Source organism: Planococcus citri, chromosome 3, assembly GCF_950023065.1.
Source record: "Planococcus citri chromosome 3, ihPlaCitr1.1, whole genome shotgun sequence".
In the NCBI taxonomy this organism is placed as follows: Eukaryota; Metazoa; Arthropoda; class Insecta; order Hemiptera; family Pseudococcidae; genus Planococcus; species Planococcus citri.
The window spans coordinates 3525991-3553331 of record NC_088679.1 but is presented as its reverse complement, the minus strand read 5'-3'; the positions used below and the strand labels follow the sequence as shown (position 1 = coordinate 3553331).

Sequence of the window (27341 nt, the reverse complement as noted above, 5' to 3'; positions counted from 1 at the left end):
AAATTCGCATTCGGTAATGAGATGAATGAGCGTAGAATGTTACAAACAATCTAACCATTCAAATCAGCTTTTTGTATGATGAATACTTATTCACTGATGAATAGTTCTGTAGTTGCTTGGCATAACAGCAATACAGTTCAACGCATTTCAGGATGATTGGGTAAACTAATTTATACTAGTGGTGTGTCTTTGGTTTTCAACCAACTAGGTCCCTGGAGCCAAACTTGATTATCGATGAGTGAGTCAATCGCTACACCTCAAGTGACTAAATCAGCAGGATTTTATTTCGTGTTGTCAACTGATGGTGGATTTCAAGTCGTTTTGGAGCCTCCAGTGACTTTTTGAAAATTACTGGAGCCTCCAGTAGATTTTTGAAACTTGAAATTTTCCCAAAATTTCATCAAACTGAGATGGAAAGGCGAAATTTACTCTGCACTTCAATTTTAACACCCTCTGAAGACGACCACAGGTAGGTTCACGTCATTTTGGAGCCTCCAGTGACTTTTTGAAAACAACTGAAGTCTTCACCAGATTTTTGAAACATTAAATTCCACCAACATCTTATCAAATGGAGTTAGGGAGCTGAAATTTACTTTGCTAACTAATTTCAATATGGTATGAAGTCTACTGCATGGTGGTTTCAAATGGTTTTCAAGCTTCCAGCTAACTTTCGGAAATTTTAATTTTCCAAAAAACGCCATAACTTTCCAAAATTTGCTAGAGGCTCCAAAACAACCTGAAATCCACCAGCAGTCGACTTCGTAGTGTATTGAAATTAGTTGGCAGAATAAATTTCGGCTTTTCAACTCCATTTTGATGAAATTTTATGGGGATTTCAAGTTTCAAAAATCTGCTGGAGGCTCCAGAACAGCTCAAAACGGGTTGAAACAGCTTCCAATCGATTTGGTATGTTGAAAATGGAGTATATCCCAAATTTCAGCTTTTTAGGTCAATTTGGTAAAACTTTGATTTTTCCCCTCTTTTTTGGCCTAAATTTAATTTTCAAAAATTCTCCAAAAATCGAAAAAGGCACTTTAGTACTTGACATTTTGACAGGTGATAGATTTTTGCCTGATCTTTGGACCTACCTTTGTACAGTAAAAAAAATTCGTGCAAGTTCTATGTTGGAACGCAAAATCTGCGAGTTTGACTGACCTGTTAATCAAAATGACCACCATTTTGTAAATAGCGCCACTTTTTTTTTTAGGCCAAGGGCTAGAAATATGTTCCTTAGGGCTCACCTTTCAAGAAAAAAGTTGTCCCTGAGGATCGACGGGGGAGGGGGTGCAATACCCGACTATCATTTTTTTGGTTCTGAACAATATTTTCTCGCAGAGAAAGTCTGTAGGGAGAGGAATCGAGCGAAGATAGGCAGCATATGTACTACATATACGAAGGGGCATATGACTAAGTAATTAAATCTTTTAGCCTATCAGGAACAACGTCCGATAGGTTACGTACTGATACAGCTATCAATTTCATTATTGCCATTTTTTTCTCTTTTTTTCAAATTCGAAATTGGCGCAGTATTTCTGTACATATATACGAGAAGTTTGCAAACAGAGTTACTTTTTTTTTACAGTTCGAACCTTTTTCTCTTGTGCGGGAGTATACAACGACGACACGTCTGAAAAACCTTCGATCCGGAGGTATTTGGAGCGTAATACCCTTCGGGGTACACCTTTTATATCCCTATCAGTATTTTAGCCGGATGTAGAATTTTTAATGGAGTTTTCGATTACTCTGCAATCGAATTCGACCTCTTTCGTATCGAATGACTGCGAATGAAAAAAGAAGGGAAATATGATCAAAATTTGATAAAATTGTAGTTGTTGACAACACTGGGCGACTTTTTTTGATAGAGAGAGAAATAAATATTGGTTACATAGCGAGTCATTCTACGAGTACAACGGTAGATTTTTTTCTTAAACTTATCTCAAAAGAGTAATCTGTGAGTTTGATTTTTCAACGATAGGTATCAATACTTATTTGTACTCGAAGGTCGATAAAGGTTGAAAAATCAATCTCTGCTCTCTTCTTTCTAACAAATAATTTCAATTCAAATTACATCGGTCCATTAAATTCAGCATCAACGAAAATTTGTCGAAACCTTTAATAAAACCGACTCGACTATATGCTCTCGTACATGAGATGTGGAAAATTCATCTCGTTTTCTCCTCTCGTACCTCTATACACACTGGCTCGGCATAACACATTATTTTACATTGTGGTAGAGGGAAAAAAATCGTTCAATTTCAATTTCTCATCTCTATAGAAAACTTTTGCCAAACTCGTATACTCATACAAAACAACAAAACGACCCGAACAATGCACCTTACCGTGAAAAATGGTGAAACCAAAACAGCATACGTAGGTACGAATAGAGGTACCTATACCTACCAACCTACCTATACCGCGTATGGTATACGCAAAGCCGAAAGAAGAAGGCAGGAAAAACATACGTGGATGCCATCATTCATCACCCGCCTCCGCAGCTTCCGTTTGCTCGTACTCCAATGATACTCCAATCATCTGCCTTATACCTATTACTTTTATCATCGTAAATAGCTATGTGATTGAATTTCCACATATTATTCCATTCAACTGCTAGATAAACTTGCTACGGCGAGGGTCGCCGTAACATCCAGCCAAATTAAAATTTACTGCTTCCTCAATCACGATATTAATTGGCCTATCTAACTTCTATACGTTTATTGGAATGTACGATTTTTCGCTTCATGTTTTTCTAGGTACTTTTTTTCCACCCTTTTATTCGTCTCTCGCGTTTCTGAGCCGAAATTTTCCCCTTTTGTGTGAGCGTGCGTGCGTTTAGCATCGAGTGATTTTGATTAGAAATACTAAACGAATCGATTTTGACCGACAAAAAATACAATTATTGTAGAAATCAGTGTACCTAATCGTTGGCTGCATAGTTGGCTTGTATGGATTTTTTTTTCGAAAACTGGGGGGTGTAAAAGTCTGCTGGAAGCTCGAAAATGCTTCGAAATCTTCACTAATTCATCCGGAAAGTCGAAAAGAAGGTCTGCACCAAATCTCAGCCTTTTACGTCAACTCGATGAAGTTTTGATATTTTTTTTCATGGAAAAATGACAAAGTTGAGAAATTTTAATTATTTGCCAAAAATTGAGAAATGAATTTTAGCAGGGACGTATCTCCATAAAAAACACTCGAAGTTGGTTTAAACCTTATTTTCAACCTTGAACCTTTTGACCAGAACAATTTATTAATTCTTCACTTATGATAGAAACATGCGCAATCAAAGTCTGTAAATTATTGGTGAGGTAGGTATCTGAAATTATGCACAAAAATGCGAAAATATTCTCAAAATTTCGTGATATTCTGCATTTTTGCGCGTGCAAAAGAAAATTCGTTCGTACTCGTGTCACGAGTTCAACTGGAAATGACCATCACGACGCGACGGTTCGTTCATTTTATTAATTAAATTAGCATACGTATAATATTTCAATTTTTTCACTTTTTTCGTACATGTAACTGTATGAATCGTTGACAGATTATGCAAAAAGGAGTAGCATTTTTTGAAACAATTAAATACGCATATTTAGGTCTAAGTATACCAACTATACATTTTTTAAAGCGTCAGAAATCACAAATATCAAAATGAATAAAGAAAGAAAACGAATATTTAAATTGCTACTACGCAGAATCACGGTGTACCATTGCTTATTATAAATCATAACAAGAAATCGTTCTTGCGTAAAAGGTGAGTGAAAATTTCTCGTAATTAAAAACATTTTAAAAAATTTAATTCGCTTCGACGAACTCAAACGAGTTAATTACTAAAATTTAAAATACAAAGAAATCGATTTCCCAGTTAATTCTATCGTTGTAGGTTTTTTTTAAAACTTTTTCGCTCCCTCCGACTTTGACTTCCGGTTCAGTTTCTCATTTTGAAATATTTCGTTTCTTTTTTCCTGTGCCTGGTTTTATCTTTTGTCTTTTTATATAGAAGAGATGTCTCCGCTTTCTGAAGTGTAATTTACCAGTAGGTAATTACATTTAGAGGTATTGTTTAGCATTTCAAACGACAAGTTTTTTTTTTCAGTTTCAACGGTGGATTTAAATACCGATTCCTATTTATCTGTCTGCTTACTCGAGATTTTGAAAAGATTTTAACCTGTTTGGTTTGGAATAAGTATCAATTGGAAATACTTTTTCGATATTTTCCGTTCGGAGCTCCTTCCAGTTTGAATTTTTTTCCCCAGAAATTTCAAATCGCTCTGGAAGTTGCAAAAATGAACTAAAGTACCTACTTACCTATCCACAATTTTAAAAAAATTTTCCAATCAAGGAGACGCAAAAATAAACCACTCGAAAGGTACTCAAAATTTCAAGCGACAAAATGCATTTTCTTTTTCGACTTTTGATGAATTTTAGGAAATCAGATTTGAGTTAAAAAAATGAAAAAAATTCAAAATCGTAGAATCAATAAAGTTGGAAAGGTAAGATTCATCTACTTTATACCGTAGTTTCAACATTCTGGGTCAATTGGACATGGCTTAAAGCAGTGCTGGAGTCTGCGGTGTAATTCCAGATTTTTGAAAATTACCTACTGTAAAAATCTTTAAAATGAACTTTGGCGAACATACACGCGATTGGTGTGTTTTATAGGAACCCATTACTAGGATCGATTACACACAACTTTCCCGAAACTGGCTTTTATTTCCAGTTCGAAGCTTCATATTTCTCAGCCATTTATTCGTCAAAAGTTCAAAAAAATATAGCTCGAGGTTCCAAAATGGTTTGAAATTACCTCATGTTTAATCAGCATTTTTGAAATCAGATTTCAAAGAAGTAAATTTCACCTTTCCAACTTCACTATGAGCGAAATTTTGTGGAAATTTCAACTTTCGAAAAAAAATCTACTCGACGCTTCAAGAATTAATCAAAACGGTTCAAAAAGTTTACGATTACAATCAATTTAAGGGGTTGAAAACAGTGCATGCCGAAAAATTTTAAATTTCCAAGAGTTACTTATGTACTTCATTTCGTGAAATTTTGATGAACCGATTTCGATGAAACTTGAAATCTCACTAGTAGTCCGGCATATGACAATAGGAGTAATTTCACCCTCCCCCACCCGCTGATCCTCCGGAACAACTTTTTTCTTAAAGGGGACATCCTAAGGAACATTTTAAAGAAAACTTGCCAAAAAAAAAGTTGGCCTTACTTACAAAATGGCGGCCATTTTGATTGACAGGGCAGCCGAAATCGCAGATTTTGCGTTTTAACATTGAACTTGCACGAACTTTTTCAAACTTTACAAAGGTAGATCGAAAAGTCATGCAAACATTTATCACCTGTCAAAATTTCAAGTGCTAAAGTGCGTTTTTCGATTTTTGGTGAATTTTTGAAAATCGAATTTAGGCCAAAAATGAGGGAAAAAATCAAAATTTCACAAAATTGACCAAGACAGCAGAAATTTGGGAAATACTCTATTTTCGAGATGCCAAATCGATTGGAAACGGTTTCAACCCGTTTTGAGCAGTTCTGGAGCCTCCAGCAGATTTTTGAAACTTTAAATTTTCACTACATTTCATCAAATGGAGATGGAAAGCTGAAATTTACTCTACACTCCAATTTTAACGCCCTCTCAAGACGACTTCAGGTGGGTTCAAGTAATTTTAGGGCCTCCAGCGACTTCTTTTGAAAATTACTGGAGCCTCCAGCAGATTTTTGAAAATTTAAATTTTCACAAAATTTCATCAAATGGAAATGGAAAGCTGAAATTTACTCCACACTCCAATTTTAACACCCTCTCAAGACGACTTCAGGTGGGTTCAAGTCATTTTGGGGCCCCCAGCGACTTTTTTGAAAATTACTGGAGCCTCCAGTAGATTTTTGGAACTTGAAATTTCCCCAACATTAATTTATCAAATGGAGTTGGCAAGCTGAAATTTACTTCGCAGACTACATGGTGGTTTCAAATGGTTTTGAAGCTTCCAGCTACTTTTAGGAAATTTCAATTTTCCAAAAAAACGTCATACAACCTTTCAAAAAGTTGCTGGAGGCTCGAAAACGACTTGAAATTCCCCAGCAGCCAACTTTGTAGCGTATTGAAATTAGTTTGCAGAATGAATTTCGACTCTCCATCTTGGTTTGATAAAATGTTGGGGAAATTTCAAGTTTCAAAAATCTACTGGAGGCTCCAGCAATGTTCAAAAAAGTCGTTGGAGGCTCTAAAATGACTTGAAATCCACCAGAAGTCGTTTTCAGAGGGTGTTATAAATTGGAGTGTAGAGTAAATTTCAGCTTTCCATCTCTATTTGATGAAATTTTGTGAAAATTTAAAGTTTCGAAAATCTGCTGGTTGGCTTCAGGAATTTTCAAAAAGTCGCTGGAGGATCCAAAACGACTTGAAATTGACCTGCAGTACTTCGTAGCGTATTGAAATTATTTTTTAGAGTACATTTTAGCTTTACAACTCCAATTTGATATAAAATTTTGTGGGAATTTCGAGTTTCAAAAATCTGCTAGAGGCTCCAGATATACCCTATTTTCGACATGCCAAATCGATTGGAAACGGTTTCAACCCGTTTTGAGCTGTTCTGGAGCCTCCAGTAGATTTTTGAAACTCGAAATTCCCATAAAATTGTATCAAATGGATTTTGAGTGCCGAAATTTACTCTGCAAACTAATTTCAATACAATAAGAAGTCGACAGCATGGTGGTTTCAAGTGGTTTTGAAGCGTCCAGCTACTTTTTGGAAATTTCAATTTTCCTAAAAACGCCACGAAACCTTTCAAAAAGTCGCTGGAGGCTTCAAAATGACTTGAACTCACCTGAGAGTACAGAGTAAATTTCGGCTTTCCATCTCCATTGGAATTTCAAAAATTGCTGGAGGCCCCAAACGACTTGAAATTCACTTGCAATCGACTTCGTAGCGTATTGAAATCAGTTTGCAGAATGAATTTCGGCACTCAAAATCCATTTGATACAATTTTATGGGAATTTCGAGTTTCAAAAATCTACTGGAGGCTCCAGAACAGCTCAAAACGGGTTGAAACCGTTTCCAATCGATTTGGCATGTCGAAAATAGGGTATATCCCAAATTTCAGCTTTCTTGGTCAATTTGGTGAAATTTTGATTTTTCTCTCATGTTTGGCCCATAAACGATTTTCAAAAATTCACCAAAAATCAAAAAACGCACTTTATCACTTGAAATTTTGACAGGTGATAAATTTTTGCATGATCTTTCGATCTACCTTTGTAAAGTTTGAAAAAGTTCGTGCAAGTCCTATGTTAAAACGCAAAATCTGGGATTTCGGCTGACCTGTCAATCAAAATGGCCGCCATTTTGTAAGTAAGGCCAACTTTTTTTTGGCAAGTTTGCTTTAGAATGTTCCTTAGGATGTCCTTTTTAAGAAAAAAGTTTACCCGGTGGATCGGCGGGGGGGGGGGGTGCAATTACTCTTATTGTCATATGCCGGATAGGTCTGCATGATTCCTACAAAGTACTAATCCGACCCTTAATTTTTGGTGAATCGTTCATGAACGAATTGATCAATTTTTTGAAAGAACCATTCGCCAAAGAATTGATCAATTCTTTAATTTATGAATCAATTCGTTCGCGAATGATTCACCAAAACTTGAGTAAATGAATCGATTCATTCGCGAACGAGTCACTCATGAGATAAGAATCGATTCGTTCGCGAATGATTCATCAAAAAATGAGTAAATGAATCAATTCATTCGCGAACAAGTCACTAATAAGAATCGATTCATTCGCGAACGAGTCACTTATGAGAATCAAATCGTTCGCGAACGAGTCACTTATACGAATCAATTCGTTCGCGAATGATTCACCTGGAAATCATCAATTTGTTCAATCGCCAATCAGTTGTGAATGATTCGATTCGATTCACTTCGCATGAAAACAGATCAATTCCTGTACCTACAATACATATAGTTTCACAAAAAGCGAATCAATTGTAAATTAATTGATCTGTTTGCGAATAATTCGCCAAGAAATCAATCAATAGATATATTTAATCGCCAATCTTTCGTAAATGATTCGATTCGATTGTAAACAGATCAACTGCTGTACAAATGTTTCAAAAAAAGTGAATCAATTCGTTCGTAAATGATTTTTACTTGAAGAAAAGTTTTCTCCTTTAGATATCTAGAGGAGAAAACGTAAGTACAAGTGGATTTTCTCTCCCTCCTCATCGACTGCGATCATCTTTCAACTAGCGAAAGAAATTAGAATATTTTCAAACCATCATTCTACTTCTCGATCACTTTTCGAACACCCTGTACAGTTCCAAAGTAATTTGGCATTCCTATGAAAAGTACAAAAGGAATCGAAAATACGAAAAATATCTGGCGTACCTTTGCAAGTAGGCAATATAGGCATTTAAACGTGTGAAAGACAGTACAGGCAGTTTGTTGCTTAATTCGACGACAGGATTTTCTTTTTGAACGCGATTTTTTACCGATGAACGATTTTATTGGGTCGTTCAGAGAGAAATTCACCTTTGCGTATTTTCCAGCTGATTTGCTGTTTGGATTTGTGTAGTCGTATAATCGTATACTATTCGTAGCAGCAGCAGCAGCCGCATCATGGCAGGCAGGCAGGCAGGCGTAATGAAAAAGGATCTCGCTACGGCGGCGTTTATGATATTTAAGCTTTAGATAAAACGCGAACCAATTAATTAAGTATAAACGTATTTTAACGCTAGAAGTGCTTTGTGTAGTCTTATCTGCGACCCTGTTCTTGCTTCATTTCACGGTGGAAGTTTTATCATCGTCGTACGATTATTCGCTTAACGCGAATGCGAATCAACACCGTCTTCGCCGTCGTCGTCGCTATCATCGTGTAGCAAAAATTTTCATTAGATTGCTACAATCGACGTCGACGACGACGACGCGACACGATGCGATGCGATGCCGAAAAACAGGCCGAGCGTGAGCGTTCTATAAGTACCTATACAAAGATGACTCTTATATTAATTTAAACAATCACTTTGTTTTCGCACTGTCAAATGTAAAATGTAAATGTATCAAGTCGCCGGCGGCAGCGCCTCGCTTCAGCCTTTTATATAGGTAGGTGATGATTTGGATGAAAATTTAATAGCGATGTCGTTCGCCTCTCGCACCGCCGAATCGACCTGGTCGTAGAACATTTCTTTACCCCCGATAGCTCTGCACGCGAAACTATTTCAATGGATGTTTGTTTTTGCATACCGCACCTCACCCCACCTCACCGTACCGCATCGTCGTGTCGCACCCTAAAGTGATGTTTAGCATTCAGATTCAGTACCTAAGAAAATCATCGACGCGCAAAAATTTCGTGCGCGTCGATTCGAATTATCGCCTAATTAAACGAGAAACCGAGCGTCTTTATTGAGAGAACTCGACGTAGGTAATTTGCATTCTACGGTATCTAATTGTGCCGGCGTAAAGTAGGCTCTTTATTGACCTTGTTTTCGGGTTCGAATTCGATTCGTGCCATTGATACGGTGCGCTGGGATAAAATCGGGTAGAATTTCAGTTTTTTTCCAAGTCTATAATATTGCTGAAAACAAGGGTCAATCGAAGTTGCGGGGTTGAATTTTATTTCTTGTCTATTTTAGAGCGATTTGAAATTTTCGGGGAAAATTAAAAATTTGCCGAAGGCTCCAGAATTGCCCAAAATCTATAATTTTCCGAATCGAGTGGACGAGGCGAAACGATAAAGTGAATATTCATTCTGGTACAATTTGTTTTAAAAAGAATGACCGTCCGTGGAAAAGTTGAAATATGATCAGAAAATTGCATTTTACTCGTACATTAGAATTGTCTAAATTTTCAAGAATTCATTTAAAAACCAAAAAATGATTTTTCCATCTAAAGTTTTGCTAGCAGGGATCTTCAGATAGGTATGCTATTTTTCTGAAACGTACATAGTAGTCCGGCATATGGCATTAGGAGTAATTGCACACCCCGCCGATCCTCCGGGACAACTTTTTTCTTAAAGGGGACATCCTAAGGAACATTTTAAAGCAAACTTGCCAAAAAAAAGTTGGCCTTACTTACAAAATGGCGGCCATTTTGATTGACAGGTCAGCCAAAATCGCAGATTTTGCGTTTTAACATAGGACTTGCACGAACTTTTTCAAACTTTACGAAGGTAGATCGAAAGATCATGCAAAAATTTATCACCAGTCAAAATTTCAAGTGCTAAAGTGCATTTTTCGATTTTTGGTGAATTTTTGAAAATCGAATTCAGGCCAAAAATTAGGGGAAAAATCAAATTTCACCAAATTGACCAAGAAAGCTTAAATTTGGGATATACCCTATTTTCGATATGCCAAATCGATTGGAAACTGTTTCAAACCGTTTTGAGCAGTTCTGGAGCCTCCAGCAAATTATTGAAACTCGAAATTCTCACAAAATTCCATCAAATTGGAGTTGTAAAGCTGAAATTTATTCTAAAAACTAATTTCAATACGCAACGAAGTACTGCAGGTAAATTTCAAGTCGTTTTGGATCCTCTAGCGACTTTTTGAGAATTCCTGAAGCCTCCAGCAGATTTTTGAAACTTTAAATTTTCACAAAATTTCATCAAATGGAGATGGAAAGCTGAAATTCACTCTACACTCCAATTTTAACACCCTCTGAAGACTACTTCAGGTAGGTTCAAGTCGTTTTGGATTCTCCAGCGACTTTTTGAAAATTCCTAAAGCCTCCAGCAGATTTTTGAAACTTTAAATTTTCACAAAATTTCATCAAATAGAGATGAAAAGCTGAAATTTACTCTACACTCCAATTTTAACACCCTCTGAAAACGACTTCTGGTGGATTTCAAGTCAGTTTAGAGCCTCCAACGACTTTTTTGAAAATTACTGGAGCCTCCAGTAGATTTTTGAAACTTGAAATTTCCCCAAAATTTCATCAAACCAAGATGGAGAGTCGAAATTTATTCTACAAACTCATTTCAATACGCTACGAAGTTGACTGCTGGAGAATTTCAAGTAGGTAGTTATGGAGCCTCCAGCAACTTTTTGAAAGGTTGTACGACGTTTTTTTTTGGGAAATTAAAATTTCCTAAAAGTAGCTGGATGCTTCAAAACCATTTGAAACCACCATGTAGTCTGCGAAGTAATTTTCAGCTTGCCAACTCCATTTGATAAATTAATGTTGGGGATATTTCAAGTTTCAAGAATCTACTGGAGGCTCCAGTAATTTTCAAAAAAGTTGCTGGAGGCCCTAAAATAACTTTAACCCACCTGAAGTCGTCTTCAGAGGGTGTAATTGGAGTGTAGAGTAAATTTCAGCTTTCCATCTCCATTTGATGAAATTTTGTGAAAATTTAAAGTTTCAAAAATCTACTGGAGGCTCCAGTAATTTTCAAAAAAGTCGTTGGAGGCTCTAAACTGACTTGAAATCCACCAGAAGTCGTTTTCAGAGGGTGTTAAAATTGGAGTGTGGAGTAAATTTCAGCTTTCCATCTCCACTTGATGAAATTTTGTGAAAATTCAAAGTTTCAAAAATCTGCTGGAGGCTTCAGGAATTTTCAAAAAGTCGCTGGAGAATCCAAAACGACTTGAAATTTACCTGCAGCACTTCGTAGCGTATTTAAATTAGTTTTTAGAATAAATTTTAGCTTTACAACTCCAATTTGATGGAATTTTGTGGGAATTTCGAGTTTTAAAACTCTGCTGGAGGCTCCAGAACTGCTCAAAATGGGTTGAAACCATTTCCAATCGATTTGGTATGTCGAAAATAGGGTGTATCTCAAATTTCAGCTTTCGTGGTCAATTTGGTGAAATTTTGATTTTTTCCCTCATTTTTGGCCTAAATTCGATTTTCAAAAATTCACCAAAAATCGAAAAATGCACTTTAGCACTTGAAATTTTGACCGGTGATAAATTTTTGCATGAGCTTTCGATCTACCTTCGTAAAGTTTGAAAAAGTTCGTTGAAGTTGAAAAACTACCAATTGTGGACCGGTCCGTAATTGGTACCTGACAACCCTTTTGAAATTAAAAAATTCATTTAAAAAAAAACTAGCTACCAATTGTGAATCAACCCAATTACAGACCAAAAGTACGAAAACTGAATTTCACAATTTGAATGTTTATTTGCTGGAACATGAAAATATATGTGGTATGCAACATACCTACCTATGTTTATTGTCAATTCGAGACTATCTAACAAGTTATGATGAGAAATATTGACTGAGAAGATAAGCGGGTTCTGCGCCAGGAGGAAAAAATAAACCTGGAAAACCGAAATTTGTCAAGTATCCCATGTTTTTTCCGCTTCTAAGATGGTTTGGGAACAGTTCCGAACTGCTTTGAGAAGCTCTGGGGCATCCGGTGAATTTTTGGAAATTGCAATTATTTCCACAGCATTTCATCCAATCATGTCACAGAGACAAAATTTATTTGATATCTCAATTTCAACATGCTGAGTGAGGTGGTTCCAACTTCCAAGCTTTAGAAATTCCAGATCTCCTAATTAGAACAGTTTGAAATACGACAGGCGGCTCTAAAATGACTTGAAATTACCTTTCAATTGATCCATAATGTTGAAGTTGGGGCATGAAGTTGATTTTAGTTTTCCAAACTAATTATCTAAATATAATTTGGTGGAAATTCTAACCTTAAAAAATCTGCTACAGGCTTTAGAACTGCTCAAAACGGTTCAAAACCATTTCAATCGATTTGAAGACTAAAAAATAATGAAACGTACCTACCAAATTCCAGTTTATTACTTCAATTAGATAAAATTTTAATTTTTTTTCAAATTTTCAAGCCAAATCGAAAAATTTGATTTTTAAGAATTTATCAATAATTGCAAAATGCACCTCAGCTTCTGAAATTTTAGCTGCTGATGTATTCGTAAATGATTTTTTTGTTCAACTTTATCCCCTTAACAATTTTCTGCCACTTGAGATTCCAATCGGCTCCCTCGTACTGCCATGATAATTTACCTACCTAAAATTCCACTAAAAATTTTCCCCAACATCACAATTCCCACGCACCAAAGAAAAAATTCATCTTCACGTAGAATTTTCGCTCAAAAAATCCTGGTTTCATTTTCCCTAAAAAAAAAAAAAGAGAAAGCATTAAGAAAGACAGCAAGTTTATCCCTAAATACGTCTGCGGTGTAGGGTAACGTTATCGTGCAACGGTAATTTAGAATTTTACAAATTATAAGAAGACTTTACATGGCGATGCGAGAGGCGCAGTCTACTTGTGAAAGTTGAGATAGCGTACGAGCCTCGGTGGAAGATAATTTGCAACCAAAGAAAAATAAATGTACGCCGAACATGTAAAACGTGTGCAAATTTCGAAAGTGCGGGTACGCGACGAGAGAGGCGACGCGACGGGACGCAACCTCAGTGTGAAAATAACACGCAACTAAAAAAAAAAAACTTTTAACTAAGCACTAAGCCATATATATTAGGCCGCCAGTGGTATTTTTTAAATCGTTTTAAATTTCGTGTCTGAGTGGTGCCCAAAACTATACACCTACCCACGCGTACCGAAGCGTTTTGTACTTATGTACGTTTTTCACGTCAGAGCGTGAGAGACTCATTTCGACTTGAATTAGGGAAGTACATACTTTCTGCTCGAGTTGAGTGGGCTCATCATACTCGTATATGATGTACATACAGAGATGCACTACGTATGGGTGTTTTTTTCTTCTTTACTACAAAACATTGTATGTAACTATAATAACGTAAGTAAGTAGGATTCATAATGTAATTACCGACACGTCTCATAATGTGATGATGAAATTACGTTACGAGATTATAATTCGATCACAGTGCAGTATGCATATTGCATGTGCCTTCTACTCGTTCGTTTCATAATTCAAGACGAACTGTGAACTAAACGTATAGTGTAGAATTTTGACATGTGTAAGAGTCTGCGATGGCGAAGATGCGAGAATAATTAAGATAATTTACACAACTCTGATTGTTATGAAAGGCTACAACAAGCAGGAAATAAAGCTGCTGTTACGTCTTGATGTTGGTATTAATGCATTAGGGCGTAATGAGGTCGTGAAAGTTTGGATATTTTTGCACACGATGAACGAACACAATGAATATTAGATTCCAGTTTTCATACTAAATTATATTTTAAACAAAATTTCAGGAAATCTAATCATTTCACGAGTATTTCATTTTTGCTTTTGTTTGACTGACAAATTCTGAATGCAGAGGTCAATTGGTTGAACGCAGCTCGAGATAACGTAAAATCCGAGAAATAAAATAACGTGGGAGGAGGGGGTGTGGAATACGAAAGAAGTTGGAAAAATTCCAAGTCTCACCCCCTCCCCTTTTTCCTACTACACATCATGTCGCCACACCTCGTCGTCGTTTCCTTATAAGCGGTAGGTCTGTTGGGGAGGACCTGTTTTGGTGATCTTGTTTCCTCCATCCTTTTGACATGATTTCTCCAATCTTTCCTATACTGTTTTATCTTCTTCATGACTGGCTTCACTCCGAGATCTGCTGTTATTTTCTCAGATGGGACTCTGTCTCTTGAGAGTCACCCCTGCCGTTCTCCTCATGAACTTTATCTCCGCTGCCGTTATTCTTCTTTTATCAGATTTCTTCAGTGCCCATACCTCGCTTCCATAAGTCATCATTGGTATTGCTAGGGTATTGTACACCTTCAATCTTGTTTCTTTTCGCACCTTACTGCTTCACAGGGTCCTATTTATCAGTCCTGTGACTCTCAGAAACTTTGCAATCTTTCCACCAACATCTACATCTCCCTGGTATGATATCGTGTTTCCCAAGTATTTGAAATTATTGACCTGTTCGATGATTTTTCCATTAATCACAATCTTGTTTCTTACTGGTTCCTTTCCTTTGAAGGCCATTGTTTTTGTTTTCTCTGATGATATTCTCATATCATACTTTTCTGATGTCTTTGTTAGGTTGTACATTGATCTCTGTAGGTCATCTTCTGTTTCAGCTAGTACTGCTTGATCATCTGCGAATAGTACTGTTGATATTTCCTGCCTTCTGTCTGTTTTGATTCCTTTTGACTTCATCCTCTGCCATTCTTTTACCATGTGATCCATATACATGTTGAATAAAACACATGACAGTGGGCATCCTTGGCGAACTCCTCTATTTATTTTTGCTTGTTCTGAGAGTTTATTTCCAATTCGTACTCTTATTCTAGTGTTCTTATATGCTGTTTATTACCTTTCGCATTTTATATCGCACCTTGGGAGTAATAAGGTCACATCTCAAAAAAGTGAAATTTTACAGGAGAGTGATTTTCTTTTTTTTTAAAACTTGATTCATTATTTTTATCAACTTATAATTAATTGTGAGGAATGAATAGCACCTCATTTTAATGATCTGGTATCCTACCTTCATTAAGCATACTCGTAAGAACACTTTGAAAAATAAAATCATAACGAGGAAATATTTCAATGTTTGGAAAACATTTTGAGTTAGAACCTTTCATTAAAGTTGATGTGGAGGCGAAAGAAAGCATCCAAAAAAATTTCATGATACCAAAGTTCTAGAGAATTAAATTTCCAATCGACATAATGTCGTTAGTTTTTTTCTAGAGTGCTTAGTTTTTGAGTTTTTCTCAAAAAACTAAAATTTCATTATATGTGCAAATTCATTTTTCTGAAAAGTGATCAATTTAAAAAATTTTTTCCATTTGGTACAAACCAATAAAAAATGCACTCCTTGTGACTATTTCTAACTGACAAACATTCAAAACAATCAAAACTGTTTATTAACACTTTGTATGTACGAAATTTGCTAAAAAAAGGTGGAGTTTTTTGAGATGTACCCTTATAACTCCAAACAACTTGCAATGTTGTTGAGATCTAGATAATGTACCCAACTCAAAGTGTAATTTTTGGTTGAGGGGGGTCATACAAACCACAAAAATGCAAAAAAATCAAAATCAATTTTTTTTGAGATGTGGCCTTATTACTCCGGAGGTGCGATATGTTATCTCTTCATCTTTTAGGACTTCAGTTTTTTTCTATTGACCCTATCATATATGCTTTTTCCAGGTCTATAAAGCACATGTGTGTTTGTAGGTTGTATTCGATCCTTTTTTCCATCAGTAGTTTTACTGCTGTGCTCGGTGGCGTAGTGGGTTGAGCCACAGCTTTCTGAACAAGAGGTTGTGGGTTCAAATCCCGCTAGAGATGTAGGCGTTAACATGTAATGTATACATTGTAGTGCATTTAACATCTATTACACGTTAAGCTCCGAGCACCAGAGCAGCAGAGGCAACAGAAATGCACGCAATCTGTTGCCGGTATCAAAAAACTGTAACTGGTTGAGCAACTATAGGTAGAGGTGATTACGGAACTCAGGGTTGTAAAAACACGACTAGTGATGTATGAGCTACTTTGTAGATAGCGTAGAAAGCAATGGGAAACTACTACGTGAAACCTCAAAACAATGTCGATTCCCTAGAATAATCGCAGTGGCAATAGCCAGTCACCTCACCCTGTTAGGGTACCACAAAAATGCGATTTTCCAATGTCCTGTAAAGGACAACCACAACGACGACGAGTTTTACTGTATAACTTGCGTCAGTGCATGATCTTCCTTTTCTAAATCCGTTTTGACTTTCTGACAACTTTTCTTCTGCATGATCTGCCAGTTGTTTTGCCAGTATTTTCGCATAAGTATATCTTGTAGCAGGTGTTGAGTAGACTTATTCCTTGGTAGTTCTTTCAGGTTTGACATATCACCTTTTTCGAACAGTGGTACCTATTACAATTGCTGTTTTGAATTCTTCAGGCACCTTTTCTTCTTGGTACATCCTATTTAGGAATTCTAGCAGTCTTCTTTTAAATTCACCACTTGCGTATTTGTACAATTCTGTTGGTATGCCATCTTCTCCTGGAGATTTTGCATTGTTTGCTGTTTTCAAAGCTTCTTGTAGCTCTTTAAATGAAATGTTGTCTTCTATTTCTCCAATTTCATCTTCTATCGTTATATCATGTGCATTTTCATCACTTCAGAGTTCTTCAAAATATTCCTTTGCATCATTGATCTTAATTTTTGGCAAACCCACTGTTTTGTTAAAATTTGTATCAATTCTCCTTATGATCTTATATGTACACCTTTGGCCATAACTTGTATGTGTCATGCTCCAGGAATGCGATGAAATTTTCTCAGCTCTCTCTCCGTAATTTCGTAGACTTTCTCTTGACTTTTGCCGACTGTTTTCAATATTCTGCACCATCAACCTCACTTTTTGTGATCATGCATTTTCTAAATGCCTGTCTTTTCTTTTGTATGAGTTCTTGGATTTTGTTGTCCCAATTCTTTATTCGCTTTGCCCCGATTCTGCAAGGAACCATTCTTAAGCTTCCTTATGCCGCTTTTTGTCACAATGGATTTGATATTTTTCCATTCTTCTTCTATGTCCTGGCTTTTTGGTATCTCTTCACTTATGATGTTCATTCGTCTTTGGTACAGCCATTGGTTGGTTGGGTCATCCAGGGCTCTTGTGTTGATCTTCTTTTCATTTTTCCTGGCTGGTATTCTTGTTGTTTCCATTCTCACTACTCCTTGCACAAAATCATGGTCAGTGCCTAATTCTAGACCTCTATATGTTCTTACATCCAAGAATTTCTTTGCGGTGTTTTCTTTGGCTATAAAATGGTCGATCATTGAGCTTTATCCTCTTGTATTGCTCCATGTCATCTTGTGATCTTTTTTGTGTTGGTAGAATGTATTCATGATTCTTAATCCGTTGAAAGTTCAAAAATCTATCAGTCTCTTCCCGTTTGTATTCATTCCTTCTGTTCCATTCCATGCATACCAGTTACTGTCTTTGCACGCTTATCTCCTACCTGAGCATTCAAGTCTCCTGCTATTATCAAATTTATCTTCTGGATTTACTGCTTGGGCTGCCCTCTGTAGTTGCTCGTACAGTGCCTATTCTAACGTGTAGTTCCAACAATATTGTGTAGCTCCAAAAAATTGATGTGCAGTTGGAAAAAAAATTGTGCAGTTCAAAAAAAAAACGAATTTGGGACCCATGTAACTTCATAAAAACTGCACAATGATATCAAACAAATAACCAGGTAAAAGGTAGATAAGTACATAAATGTAGTAGAAAAAATTACTAAGTAGCAGTGCCGCCCAGAGGATGGAAATGTGATATTGCAGAATCTTTAAGGGTTCCAAAAAATTTTCAGGGGGACCCCATTTTTTTCAGAAAAAACCTAGTTATTGCCATAAGTTATGCAAAAAATTTTTATGGGCCAGTTCTTTTCACTTCTAATGATAAAATAAACAAATCCAAAGACATTTTTGTAACGCTCTTCCTACTGTTAATGAGCTATTTCTGTGGAGAAAATAAACTTTTGAGGCTTTTTTGAAGAAGTCTTGGGGAAAGGTATGTCTAAACCTATTTCAAGTTTTACAATAATGTCGATCCATCATTTTTTTAAAAATTTGAAGAGTTGAAGAGCTAAAAACCAGCTTATTTTTGATCTACATATTAAAGGAGTTTATCCACATTTGAGCTGAATTTCAGACAGTCACACACAGTACGTTTTTTTAACCAACCTTTTTTAAAATGATTGATTAGTGGAGAATACTGGTTGAAAAAAACGTCCTTGATGTGCTTGCCTGAAAATCAAATTAAATGTGGACAAACTTGTTGAATAGACCCAAAAATGGACCACAATTTTTAGCTTCCCAAATTGATTTCCACATATTTTGTAAGAGAAATTTTGAAATTATATTTTTGGGGGAACAAAAATTGCGCTGGAAGTTCCAGAATGGCTAAATGGCTAGAAATTACAAAAGTTAGTTCATGGGAGTTAATTTTAGTTACAGGGCTCCAGGGGGAGGGGGTAAGACTGAAATATTTTCAACTTCTTTTGCCAGATTTTCTCAACTTTTTACCCCAGGTACCCCCCTTCCACTGATTTCTTAAGCTATTTAGCCAGGAGTTGGAAGCAAAAATGTTGAATAATTTAAATTTTTCAAATACTTTTTGTGGATTTTCTTCGGCTTTTGGCCTGTGAAAACAAAATTTAAAAAGAGGACAGAACATACTTTTTGGAAAATTTTCAATTTTTCAAGATTTACTGAGAAAACTCACAATTTGTGAAGTACTTACCTATCAAAAATAATGATTTTCAATATAAAATTTACAACGTTAAATTTCAAACTTTTTGGTATTTTCGAATGAATCCTCGCACTTTTTTTCGCTATTCTGAGTTACATAGAATAATTTTTTGCTGTTTCGTTAAGTACTTTGCACCCATACCAACCCTGTATTGATTGGGTTATGTCTATTAAATTTCTGAAGGTAATGTTTCATTTTTAAAAATTTTTAAAACATTGTACAATAGAATAATTTAAAAAATTGACAAATTTGAAAAGTGAAATGGCTGATGCAAATAGTTGATTTTCATAGCTTCAACATTTAAAAATTCTAACAATAGTTTTCAGGAAATTATAATATGTAATTTTCAAAAATAGAAACAAAGGTCTAAAGGCCCAAGCGAAGCTAGGGCAAAAGCTTTCGAAAATTTAATAATTTTTCAAAATAACACATCACGTATTTTTTAAAGTAAAAAGTTTCCTTTTTCAAAAAAATATGAAAAATGTGCATTGGTTTTTTTTTTTTTTTTGGTGGGAGGGGGGGAGAAGGTATCCTTTAAAACGAATCTCAAAAAATTTCAGTCGGTATTGTGTAGCTCCAAAAAAACCTTAGAATAGGCCCTGTGCTCGTAGAACACTTCACTTTGTTCCTATCTTCCCTCTTCTGGTGCATATACTCCGATTATACCTCTGCATTTAAATTTCCTTTCTGGAAAATTTCCATATTTTTCCACACTTCAAAGTAAGTAATCCTGTGATCGAAATTTTTTCCATTCGATTATCTCGCGAAGGTTCCAAATGAAATTCATAAAGACCCCGAATGAAATTTAAATGAAATTTTTCTTCATTACAAAATTACTCGACACGTTCATTTTGCACACGACAAACGTCGAGCTATAAAAATTTTCTCATCTAAGTCGATGATAAAACATCGAGAAATTCCCTGTTCACTTCAACATATTAAATATTCGCCTCGAATAAACATCATAACAACAAAAATTTCGCAAATTTTTCCAACCATCGTCGTGGAATTTGCTGGCTTATACGTATGTACTTATTTCCACAATAGTTTTATATGTGTACTTTGCGACTACGACGACGACGACAACGTATGTATGTAATCTTGCCCTCGTAAAAGCTTTCCACATACTACTCGGAGTAGGTAGCTTTTTTTATTTTATTTTATTTTCGACGGTACGCGACGAGAGCACCTATGGGTTAAACGAGTATTACAAATATTTACAGGTTATCTTTGTATACAATTTTATACCAAGTTAGTGTAAACTTTGGCCTTCTACTGGTTCTTTTCGAGTGACCCTTTTTCCTTCTCATCTGTCGTCTATAGTGTAAGTATGGCTTTTTCTACGAGTACATTTGACAAAAACGTACGTACCTAGTACCTACGTACGCGAATATTTGATTCTTATAGGCAGCTAGGTAGTTTTTTTTTCACGAGTCGTGTTTACATTTGATCTTTCGAACGTCATCGACCGGCTGCCGGACCAATTCCGTCAAAATAGGTAATGAAAATATTGGCTCAAATTGTAGCCTGTATTTTCCATCACATTAGAGATTTAATTACGAGCTTTGATGAATAATCAAGATATCTCGGTCGCGATTAATTTATATCAAATAAATTGACGTTTTCGTTCATCTTATAATGAAAGTGAAATTGGAAATTTAACGATGACGGAATAGTTCGAAGAGAACATTTGCATAAATATTTTTCTCAAATAAAATGGAAAATTTCGAAGCAAAAGTAGGTACATATTGATGAGAAAATATAATCGATCGATGTAAATCAGGTATTTACTGTTAAAATGTAGGTAGGTAGATAGACCAATCTAGTTATGTATTTAAACTAAAACGAAATTATCAACGGTAATAATATTTTCAATCACGCACACCATAAACCAAATTACTATTTGCATTACGTAGGCATATTAAATAAATACCTCGAATGTGTATTTTCTTGTGAGGATGAGAGGGAGAGGGGAAAGACATGGAAAACATTCGATCGATATTTACCAAAAAAAAACCTAAAAAAATATATATCTCTTTACGCATTGCTTGTTGAAGAAGAAGAAGAAGAAGGAGAAGAAACTCGTGTGGCGTGGTTTACAAAAAATAACCATGAAGAAGTTTCATTTCCAACTTTTCTGCGTTTAAAGTTTTTAAATTAGGAAATTTTTAATTTTTAATTCTGCCCTACCTTGGTTACCTCCTGGTGCGCTCGCTTTGTTGCGTTTTATTATATTACTCGCGTCGACATTTGGGACGCGAGATAGGCGAGATGCTAGTTTTTTTCTTTTTTTGGTACCTAAGTATAGGACCAAACTAACCTAGCAACCTACGAACATTATGCGCAGCTTTTACACATGGTTAAACTGGTGTAAAAAGTGTACCTTTTTTTTTTTTTTGGATACTTTGCAAGACGTAATAACGCTATATTATAAGGTACACTGGAGATTCTGAAATCAGTCTTTTTTTTTTCATTAAAGCCTTACGTGATGTCGAACACGACGGGCTATGATGCCAAAGAAAAGGTTTCTCGATGGTGTTCTCTCTGGAGGATTTGAATTTATTATTAGGGATACGACGACGACGCGACGAAAGATTTCATCTTCGTCATAGTTATCTATGTTATACTTACTTATACTTCATCGTCTCGCTTATATGCTGGTCGAGCAGTTTAAATAAACTAGCTGATATTCTTGTGAGAAGATGAAGATGCAATTTGTGAAGACGCGTTGTAAAAAAATAACCTCCGCACCGAAAACCACTCATGTGTACCTATACATACCAACTGCACATTGGTAAATTAAACTCAGCTGACCTTCATTCAAACGAAAGGATTTCTTTCCTCTAAAAAATTAGCTTATGTAAAAATAAATTCAATTTAAGAGTAAGAAATGCAAAGAGGTGCTCAATTTTGTTTGAAACGTTGAATTTTTGTAGGGGCAGCCAAAGAGCACCTTTTTCCAAGATTTTTGACTGAATAATTTCAACAATGGTGGCTTTGGAAACCTCCATTAAAAGTACAAAAATTAATAGGTAACTACATAATTATAGCGAATAAAAAATTAAAACACTCACAGCGTGATTAGCATATGAAATAACTTTCTTCTCTTCTTTTCAAATAATCCAGAGCGAAATGTGGGATAATGATTCTGAAACACAAAAGAAAACAAAAAATGCATCAGAACATAAACTTTGTTTATTAAAAAAAAAAATATCCATAGAAACAGACAAGTGCAGTGTAGATTTAGAATTATGAGCTAAGATAAAAAAAATATATATATATCATCCACCATTTCTTTATCACACCATTCTCGTTTCCAAAAAATACGATTTTAGGTAAATTTTTTAAAAACAGGATTCAATTGCTTTAGAATGGTTTCATTTTTTGAAGAGCTCGGTGTCTCACCATTGGCTTTCTTTGTTCCAAAATGGGAGACTGAAGGAGGTCGTGGAATTCAATAGGAAAATGTAATGTAAATAAACACGTATTTTAAAACATAGAAAAACAAGATGTTGGGTATTGAAAAAATTATACTAATACCTTGTAAAAAAAAATTCAGTTCTAACAAAAAATGTCATAATTCATTTTTACCTATCTTTAATCGTGTGGGCGACTAATAGAAGAATTCGAAAAAATATTGAAAAACGAACCTTTTGATTCAACACTCCCCAATTCGAACGAAACTAAGCTGGATGTGACGAGCATGTCCATCCTAAAACTCTACAACCAATTGAATTCTACTGTGCAATTTTTCAAAAATTTTCAAAAATGAAAAATCAACTTCAGAAATTTGATACCTAAACATCACTAAATCAATACCTACAGAGTTGATGCCGATGAAAAAAAGTGCGAAATAAGGAAAAAAGGTCCAAAATTTCATTCGAAAAATGCCTACCAAAAATCACAAAATTTTGACGTTAAATTTTCTTATATCGAAAATGATTTTTTTGTGCCTCACAAATTGTAAATTTTCTGAAGTTTTCGCCTTCGGTTTGCACGGGCAAAATCGAAAATGTTCTATTCTTTTTTTGAATTTGATTAAAAGGCCAAGAACCTAAAAAAAACACACACGAAAAAATAACGAATTAATTTGATTTGTGCTTTCAGTACCTATGTAGTACCTACCAAGGCACCAACCTTCCAATAGAACAGTGTATTCGAATTTTTGGTCAAGTATAAAAGCATCGTTTTTGAACATTTAAAATTATTCAACATTTTTGTTGCCATTTCCCCCTTCCAAAATTTGTTTGAACCACATCTTCCTAATTAGCATGAAAAATACAGGGGTATAAAATTGGGAAAATCGGGTGAAAAAAGTTGAGAAAATTTCAGTCTTACTCCCCCTTCCCACGACACATGACTTCGCCACGCCTCTGCATTTGAAATTTCTTTCAGAAAAATTTTCGTATTTCTCCAGGTAATCCTGGGATCAAATATGTTTTCCAATCAAGAAACCAATTACCAAATGAAATTTAATGGTCGGGGAGCCCGCTTAAGGATCTATTTCAACCCTCCCCCTCGATCATCCGGGACAGCTTTTTTCTTGAAGAGGGAGTCCTAAGGAGCACTTCTAGCCCTTGACCTAAAAAAAATTGGCCTTACTTACAAAATGGCGGCCATTTTGATTGACAGGTTTGCGTTCCAACATAGGAATTGCACAGAATTTTTAAACCGTACTGAAGGTAGATCGAAAAATCAGACATAAATTTATCACCTATCAAAATTTCAAGTGCTTAAGTGCTTTTTTCGATTTTTGGTGAATGTTTTTAAATTAAATTTAGGGCAAAAATGAGAAGAAAAAATCAAAATTTTACCAAATTGACAAAGAAAACTGAAATTTGGGATACACCCTATTTTCGACCTGCCAAATCGATTGGAAACTGCTTCAAATCGTTTTGAGCAGTTCTTGGAGCTTCCAGCAAATTTTTTAAACTCGAAATTTCCACAAAATTCCATCAAAATGGAGTTGGAAAGCCAAAATTTATTCTGCAAACTAATTTCAATACACCACGAAGTCGACTGCTGGTAAATTTCAGGTCGTTTTGGAGCCTCCAGCAAATTTTGGAAAGTTATGGCGTTTTTTGGAAAATTGAAATTTCCAAAACTTAGCTGGAAGCTTCAAAACCATTTGAAACCACCATGCAGTCGACTTCATACCGTATTGAAATCAGTTAGCAAAGTAAATTTCAGCTTGCTAACTCCATTTGATAAAATGTTGTGGGAATTTAAAGTTTCAAAAATCTGGTGGAGACTTCAGTCGTTTTCAAAAGGTGGCTGGAGGCTCCAAAATGATTTGAACCCATCTGTAGTCGTCTTCAGAGGGTGTTAAAATTGAAGTGCAGAGTAAATTTCGGCTTTTCATCTCAGTTTGATGAAATGTTGAGGAAATTTCAAGTTTCAAAAATCTACTGGAGGCTCCAGTAATTTTCAAAAAGTCATTGGAGGCTGCAAAACGACTTAAAATCATCGTGCAGTTGACTTCGTAGCGTATCATTTCATCAAATTGATGAAATGTTGAGGGAATTTCAAGTTTCAAGAATCTGCTGGAGGCTCCAGAACTGCTCAAAACAGGTTCAAACCGTTTCCAATCCATTTGGCAGGTCGAAAATAGGGTGTACCGCTAATTTCAGCTTTCTTGGTCAATTTGGTGAAATTTTGATTTTTCCCCTCATTTTTGGCTTAAAACTTGATTTTCAAAAATTTGTCAAAAATCGAAAAATGCACTTTAGCACTTGAAATTTTGGCTGGTGATGAATTGCACTCCCTTTCGATCTAGCTTTGTTGAGTTCAAAAAATGTCGTGCGAGTTCTGTATTGAAAATCAAAATCTGCGATTTCGACTGACCTCTCAATCAGAATGGCTGCCATTTTGTAAGTAGGGTCTCTTTTTTTGGGAGGACAAGGGCTAGAAATGCTCCTTAGGCTCCTCATTTAAGGAAAAAGTGTTCCCGGAGGATCGACCGGAGGGATGCAATAGATCCTAATGCGGGCTCTCAAACTATAAATGAAAGTTTTCTTTATTAGAAAATCACTCCGCATGTTCATATTGCACACCAGAAACGTTGAGCTATAAAATTTTTTCATCTTAAATATACATTATGATAAAACATCGAGAAATTCCCTTTTCACTTCAACATATTGAATAATATTCGCCTCGAATAAACGTCATAATATGTACAACTGGCTAATCAGCGTGGAAAATGCCTACTGTTGAGGAGGGGGTCCGAGGTAAAAAGTGGGAAAAGTCTGGTCTCTGCTTCCAGTTTAAAAAATAATAATAGATAATAATAAAACACACCAATAAATTTTTCTAAACTTGGGATATCTTTCCAACACAATTCAATTTTCAGTAGGAGAGCTCACTACCTATTTCAGGGAGTTTTTTCCCCCACGAAACCCAGCAACTTTAAAAAAGGGGGAAGGAAGAGCACAAAAAAATCACAAACATTTTTTACGAGCATAAAACAAAAGCTACTTTACTGCTGAATGTTTGAAAAATTTGACAAAAAATTCTATCCACCGTTATCTCGAAATTTTACGGTTTTCACCCCAGAAAGGTTGAGAAAGGTCGAGCAATGTTGGGCGAGAAAATTCGCCGTCATAAAGCGGATTTTCTTTTTGAAGTATTGGCATTACGATTACGACAACGCCAACGACGACGAGACGCGAAGAGATGACAAAAATGCACACTTATGCGATCGTAGGCCGTGAAATTGCTGTAATATTCGTTCGTTTATGGCTACATGGACACGCACCCTTCTCGTCCTTTCTACTCGTATTTTCAGGGTTTGGGTTTTCAATCGAGTCGCGGTCTTGGAGCAAATAAAATTAGCCAACGTACGCACGTCTCGTCTTCTCCCCTACGCAACCTTCCGCTATTCGCCATTCATCGATGCAATATCAATACCACCCACTGCCCCGTGGCTCGTGCCCCTTACCCCTTGTACCCCTATTCTGCTCACGTACTCGTATATACCCGATGGCAGGAGTTTTTTAACGCACGCACGTTAACGCGTAACACGTTCCTACGTCGATATAAACCGACCTTCAGGTGCGAGCGAACCTTTCTCCATTTCTAACCAGCTACATTCTTGGCTGCAGCGCGATGACGGCAGCCAAGATGCTTTTTCCACCATCTTTACGCAACAACACGCGCCAAAATTCCTCGTATCCAAAAAAAAAACCTTACGTGTTTCGTCTTACCTGATAGAATGTTCAAATCGAGCTTTATAAAAATATACAGATACCTTGTGCGAGACTTTTTTTCCTTTTGGTAACATTCTTGTGTACCTATATACGTTCATTGTTGTCGAACAAGCTCGTATTCAAAATAGGTAAGTATTCGATATTCTCTATCGCGAAATTATCTCCGCGATTTACGCGAAAAGCTCGAGAATGACGAAGATGAGGGTAGGTATGAGGAGGGTGCACTCGTATTTCAAACACTCGAATACGCTTCCACCCCCGTGTCTCGTAATACGATATCAAGTTCAAAATTTTCCTACGAGTACAAATCGGCCGTATTTCACGTACCTAAGCAGAATGTTTGTCACGAATTTTCAACATTTCAAAAACTTAATTGTTGAAAAAATATCGCCATCGTTGTACCAAAATCGAGTCGCGAGACGTGAAAACAAGGGCAAAACGCGCTATTTTCATTTCATCATCGTTGTCGTCGTATTTACGTACTTCTATCTGAGGCTTATAAGTTATATATACGAGTATAACTCGTGCTGTGCGAATTCGCAACCCTCCAAGGCATATTTTTTCATTAAAAAAATCTCGCGGATAACATAAACATAATATCATGTGGCAGTTTCTTCCTGGAAAAATTGTCTGGAATTTTGAAAACCGCCATTTTTATAGTTTCTGGCGCTCTTCGAAATATGAAAGTTGTCGTTGAAGTATGGTACTCGTAATTTAAACTAAAATTTGTCCAGTTTTTTGTTTATAATAAGTTGCCCAAAATCGTTTGGGCAGGAATTTTGGATACCCGTCTCCTTAAACTAAAAATGAAACAAAGAAGGAGAAAATTAATGTACCTAAATGGAAAAGTGAGAAATACATTGTGAATGTTCAACGACAACCTTCAAATTTATTCTGAAAACTTATACTTGACCAAAAAATTTTATTAAAATTTCTTGCGAACATTTCTCAAGAATTATGAACTTAAAAGTTGGTCAATTTTTCAATTAGTTGTGAAAAACTGTCATCGGAATCAT

At 35.9% G+C, this 27341-nt stretch overlaps 2 protein-coding genes and 1 long non-coding RNA gene across 7 annotated transcripts in view; 2 read left to right on the top strand and 1 right to left on the bottom strand.

Annotated features, from left to right (window-relative positions):
- Window positions 1–27341, bottom strand: part of LOC135840889 (uncharacterized) — a 402381-nt gene that overhangs the window by 113529 nt on the left and 261511 nt on the right. Inside the window, exon 5 of the long non-coding RNA XR_010557795.1 lies at window positions 22195–22268. This is a non-coding gene — a long non-coding RNA (uncharacterized LOC135840889). The remainder of the gene's footprint in view (window positions 1–22194; window positions 22269–27341) is intronic.
- Window positions 1–27341, top strand: part of bma (SCY1-like protein bma) — a 390878-nt gene that overhangs the window by 105972 nt on the left and 257565 nt on the right. The gene's annotated exons all lie outside the window — the stretch shown is intronic.
- Window positions 1–27341, top strand: part of LOC135840888 (5-hydroxytryptamine receptor 1-like) — a 919288-nt gene that overhangs the window by 810047 nt on the left and 81900 nt on the right. The gene's annotated exons all lie outside the window — the stretch shown is intronic.